Below are 6,000 nucleotides of genomic sequence, written 5' to 3'. Positions count from 1 at the left end.
GCGGACTCGCAACCACTGCGCCACCAGGGAAGCCCCGTGGAGCTATCTTGACATGGGTCCTCAATGCTCCCTACTTCGCATGACTGTCCAGAAAAAGAACACACATTAAAGAGCTCACTAAGGGCCACCAGCTCTCTGTGAGGGAAACACTCTTGGAGTACTTACTATGAGCCAGGAACCATTCTAGATGTGTTACATCTAATAATTCCTTTAATCCTCATGTACACATGATTAACTGTAACACAAGTTAGAAATATAGACCAAATACCCTGGGACTTCAGAGGACCGGGAGCTTATTTGCAGTCAAAATGATGGAGGTAATATTTCGAATGATATGTGGGACAGATGCAGCTGCGGTGGGGTGTCTCACCCCCTGCAAGTCCTTGCATTTGTAAGGTGTTAAAAATATTTCAAAATAATACCTAACCTCAATACTTCCTGTGTGTCGAGTGCTGTGTTGTCTACATAGATAATCTCTTTTGATTCTTATTTTTATTCCTGTGCTACAGAGCTGGAAATTGAGGTCTAAAGAGGTTAGCTTGCTCAGCTAAGAAGCAGCAGAACCAGGAGTCCCAAGCTCATACTTTTAGCTATTTTACTGCATTGTCTCCTGGATAACATTTCTTTGGTGTTTATTATACAGCAGTGAGGCTGTGAGGCTGAATATTACATTTTTCCCCATGTACTAATAATGCTTGTGAGAAATTAAAACTCAATGAAGACCAATAAGGTTCTCTTTGTTTCAGAAGCAAGTGCCCACCTACCATCACCTCCATTTTACGAGCATCAGGGAGGGGGTGAGTTTTCTGTTATCTTCAATCCACTAGGAGCAGAGAATGCTGATTTGGAAACTTGGTACCTAGCATAAGATGCTGCTCCGTGCCTTCAGGTGATACACCCTAAAGACATTTAACTCTGAAATTAAACCAGAGACTGTATCATGAATAATAATATTTGTTATGCAAAGATCTGCCTCAAATACCCTTGCACAGTATGCATAAGGAAAACATTTAGTATTACTATTTAAGCACGTAAACCCTTGCTATAGAATTTGTTAGTGTATTCAAAACCTAAAAGGAATGAAACAGTTCCCAAAGTTCCTTTGACTTACACAGTTTTGTTTTTTGACCTTGGCATTTGGGAACACAAAAAAGGTAGTTCAAAGTCACTACTATGCCTAAATTCATTTTAATCATTTTCTTCTATGAATCTCTACCTCTATCCTTGTCTCCGTCTCTATCTCTTTCTAATCTCTACATCTACCTCAACATTTATCTATCTAATTTATCTATCATCAATCCTCACTGTGCACAGTAATGTGGGATTGTAAAAATGACCTCACAATGACCTAAAATTGACTTTTACTCTTTTGGTACAATTCACTCTCTGTGGGCTCCCACTGGTATAGCCAGCCAAACCTCTTTTCCTAATGTGTTCTGGAAGTTCAGGGGTCATATCTTCGGTGTAAGGTCTGTAAGACTTATTCATGGCACATAGAAATCATCATTCTTTCTTTCTTCAACATGTTTTTGGATATTTTTCAGGTTGCCATCTGGGTTTTTAGGAGGACTAGGAAAATACAGTTGAACTTGTGATTAATTTTTTCAGCTCCCTCCAGGAAAGTTGAAACAAATTACACACATATACACACATCAAGAATTGAGGGCAATGTGATTTTCTCGCCGGAGGGAATGAAGTCAAATTTCATTCTTACATACCCTCAAAGTGGTGCTTAAAAAAAAAAAAAAAAAAAAGAGCTGCTACTGTCAACACATTTCTCCATCATTAGTTGGCCATTTTCATGTCTTCATATTTAGGGTTTTGAGAGTTATAGTAAGTAGAGAGTTGCTTGAGAATTCCTCATTTCCCTACTCAACATTTCTTCATTTCCCTATATCCAGATCAGTAGATAAACACTGAGATAGAGATATAATTTATGAGTATTCTTTCTGACAAGCCAAGAAATTTCCACTTTATAAGCAAGATGGGCTTACTAGAATCCAGTTGGCAGAGGGAAAGATGACATTTTGAACTCTTGTTCTTCACTCTGTGAATTGACCCTTCTACAAAGTATTAAAAGAGGGGAAAGGATATTTTTAGAAGTGGGCAGCAAGTGGAACCAAAGGCTTCACTCCTCTTGGCTCTGGCCTTTGCCATTTTGGCCAATGCAGCTTCTCTCCTAGTGTGGATCTCTCAAATGCCGTTTCAAGAACGGAAGCCTGCATGATTTTGTTGTGAAGAATTTTCCTGCTAGCTGAGGATGGGCCAAAGGGGAAACTCCTTTGACATAATGTTCTTGAAATAGGATTTAGGAGTCTGCCTCTGGTCCTTTAAGGGAGTTGCAAGCCCTGGTCCAAACTAAGATGTTTACAGATTTAACGTCCTTACTTGCCAGCTGAATACCTGGTACCTTATACATAAGTAAGCCCTCAAAACATGACTACATGCTTACATGGAATAAAATTAGGATCCTCCTCCCTGTGAGACTATTTTTTTTTCTCAGTCCATCTTTCCAACCCTCCCAGCTTTCTTTAGCTTTTTGACTATCATCAAAATCTTTTCACAAGAAAAGATTGGAAATTAATTTATACTAAAGTAAAAGTAATTGATGATGGCTTAACGTGTTTCCTTTCCCAGGGAGATTTCAATAAAAATAAAGCCCCAGATAAAGTGTCTGCACTACCCTTACCATCTAATGACAAGCTTTATTGAGGAGAGAAGGAAAGATTCTTTTTGAGTGTTGGATCAAGAGATAAGAGAGTGACTTGCGGAGCAGAGAGAACCGGCTGCTATTGAAGCATATCATTCTCAGGTCAACTATTTGCAAAATTAAATGAATATATTATTTTCTATACTTGTTTAGTGAGCTAGCACTTAACCAAAGATCTTCAGTCTAGGTACACCACCCCCCACCCGCCCCCGTGCCAAGGGATCCAAAATATCCTCACACTTTGAGAGCTCCTAATATTTTTAAAGTTAGTTGAGTCTTTTGGGAAAAAAAGGAACTTCCCCAAGATTTCATGCAGGTAGAAGGCAGAACTTCATGTAGTCCAACACAAATAAAAACGTGGTCTTCTAGAGATCTCTGGAATATAGTAAAGCAATTAAACAAAAAAATATTGATTGTAAATTGTCAATAACACAAACTTCTTTATCTCTTAGCAAACAGAGTAAACCCAGACTGACTCTGATGGAAGCTGTTTGGATGATATTAAAAGAGCAAATTGTCTAACTGCAAATCATGTGAACCTCTCTCTCAGATCGTTTGGGTCTTATGCCATCCAATTGTATAAATAAGTACACCTCAAAGATAAATTAATACAAGCTGTTATCTTTACTGATCTCCAGATTCCATCTTGAAATATGCCTTCATTTTTTAATCAATCAAACACTTCTTCCTTTTGTATATAGAATACTCACACACATATTCTCTTACCACCAAACGGAACAGAAAAGTATAAACATCTCTGCCAAGTCATGTATTTTAAATAATACTAGATTACTGATTTCAGCCTTACAGTGCTAAACTTTCATATTGTAATGCCATCAATGTAAAAGACATAACTCTGGCTTTTAAAAAATGATTTTTTATCTCTAGCTCACTGAGATATGTTAACACTGTCTGAGTTAACTTTCAGAGCTGATGTCTCAAGGATGTTTTGGGCTGAATCGTTCAGTGCTGCATAAGAGTTATTCTGAATACTTGCTGTAACCTTGCCTTCTTCTCTGTCCGGTTCTATTATATCTCAGAACAATGGGCCATTATAAATGCTGCTTTTGAGGAGATTAAAGTTATAAAACAGAGCTGAGCTGATCAGATCTTGACATTGGGTTTTGAACATTACAATACTTCCCCACCTTTAAAAATAATGCCTCACCCAGATATTGCTATAGGGGATCTACAGCTATGCTCCCCAGAGAATAAAATCATCTTTTGTAATCTATTTCGGAACCTGGTCATATCACGATAAAGACCTCAGCCGTTAAGTACTTAGTAGAACAAAGTCCCTTTTTGCAAGTGAATAAGCATCCCCTTCCCAAATACATTTCTTTACGTTGAAATTTTCCTCTCCAAGTTTTCTTTAAAGCATTGCCCTTTCACATTATATGTTCATTTTGTAAGACTTCAAATTCCCTTTCTTGGTCAACTCTCCAGAAATGGCTGACTTCCAAACCCATCCCCCAACCCCTGGGAATCAACTCTATTTTTCACATTTCCAATTTAGCATCTCCTTTTCAATCACACATTCATCTGGGCTCACCAACAGCGGAATGTGCACACTCTTTCTCTCTCTCTCTCACCTCTGGGTCATTACGATTTCAGTAGAATCACAATAGAGAGTTCAGAACCTGTCGCCCACACCTTACTGTAAGCTAAAGGAACCAGAAGACAGCTTTCTCCTTCTGTAAATGTCAGGTGTTCAGCATGTCTCCACTGGGGGCTGAACAGAAATGTAGCCTTAGAGAAGTCAGTCCTCGGGTCTGGGCAAAGCTCTGAGTATTCTGAGTCCAAAGTTGGCTCTTCCTCCAAGGGCATATGATTGGTAGTTTCAGCTTTTCCTCTTTCATCAGGCTTAACTTGGCAGCACCAGCTTGGTGTCCGATTTGTTCTGACTGGGTGGGAGAGCCCATAAGATAAACAGAAGGAGATGTTCAGGTTTGTCTCAAGAGCAGTCCACAAAGCTGTGTATATGGGAGAGGGGAGTCTGGTTGTCCTCCTTCCAGGGCTTCTTAAATGCAGCGTCTCTTTTCTTAACGATGCGACATGCCACGCACCACCCCACACTTATTACTAATTCTGCTTGGTCAACCAAGGGTGCAAGAGGGTCATGGAAAACCCACTAGAGATCTTGTATTTGGCCATCATTTTGCCCTTCATGAGTGGATCTCAAAGTATTATGCCTAAAAGTCCTTACTGAGGTTTGGTAGGGAGGCTATTCTACCAGAATAAGCTCAGGTATCAAACCAAAGTTTCTTTCTGCTGTGAGGTTTCTTTTGTTACGTTCAGACAGAGAGAAACTCATTTAGACAAATTGACAGGATTGGTGGGGCTGGAGATTTGACCAAGCAATCAGAGGCCGGAAGAGGAAGAAAGGCCAAGAGAAGAGGGAGGGGGTGAAATCCAATGTTCACTCTGTATTTCACTCCAGAAAACAGCTCGCAATTATAATTACCCACCTTGTTTTGCAGCTCAGAATGAAAGTGGCATTGCACCAAACCCTGCCCAAGCAGCCATTGTGATTAGAAAGTACTCCACACCTTGGAGAACCGAGGAGACACGAGCGTAATTTTAAATGCAAATTAAATTGAGGGGGTAGCAGAGAGAACACATAAAAGACAGTAAAACAGAACCTTTCCATTTTCTTAAATTAGCAGTCTAATGTGTTCTAAAGAACAGCTCTCCTCAGATCTCTTCTTAGGGCTTGTATTTCATCACAATATAAAATGGGCAAATTCATCACTTGCCTCTGCTTGGTGCTCTTGAACTGAGATTGAAGGAAAAATTAGAAGCTGTTCATTTGGGCTTGTGGGCTCAGCGGCGTTAGGCAGCTTCGTTTTATGCTCTACGGTGTCCTATTGAAAGGGGCCAACAAGTGCTGGTGAGTATCTGCTAAGTGCAAGACTCTTTCATATATATCTTTTTGGGTTATCTTTCCTTTACCAGGGGGGAAATCTCCCAAAAGATGTACCTTATAAGGCGGCTTTCAAAACCTCGGAAATTCCAGACAGCTTTCTAAGCTTCTTCCAGTGACTGATTTACGCAAGGGGAGAGAGTTATTTTCAGCCCAGATGCTGGTGACTGATCCGTGTATTAATTATAACAGGGGAATGTGTAACTGATGCTAAAACAGCCTTTCCCCACCACCCTTAGCCTGCCTTAGGGTAGGCACTGGTGCCCCGACAACTTTTCTACCCTACTAACTGCATAATCGTGTAATTGTGTTCTAATTGCAAATAAAACTGGGACTTGGAGCTACAAAAATAATTAAACCAAAACCA

General features: G+C 39.9%; 1 protein-coding gene across 1 annotated transcript in view; it reads left to right on the top strand.

The window, feature by feature from the left end:
* The first annotated feature begins 5,427 nt into the window (after positions 1-5,427).
* PHACTR1 (phosphatase and actin regulator 1) overlaps positions 5,428-6,000 on the top strand; it is a 545,598-nt gene continuing 545,025 nt past the window's right edge. The window contains exon 1 of the mRNA XM_028479167.2: positions 5,428-5,600. The gene's annotated coding sequence lies outside the window, so the exon portion shown is untranslated. The remainder of the gene's footprint in view (positions 5,601-6,000) is intronic.

This window comes from Physeter macrocephalus, chromosome 18 (assembly GCF_002837175.3).
Source record: "Physeter macrocephalus isolate SW-GA chromosome 18, ASM283717v5, whole genome shotgun sequence".
NCBI lineage: Eukaryota > Metazoa > Chordata > Mammalia > Artiodactyla > Physeteridae > Physeter > Physeter macrocephalus.
The sequence above is the reverse complement of the archived record's forward strand: the minus strand, read 5'-3'. Positions and strand labels throughout refer to the sequence as shown.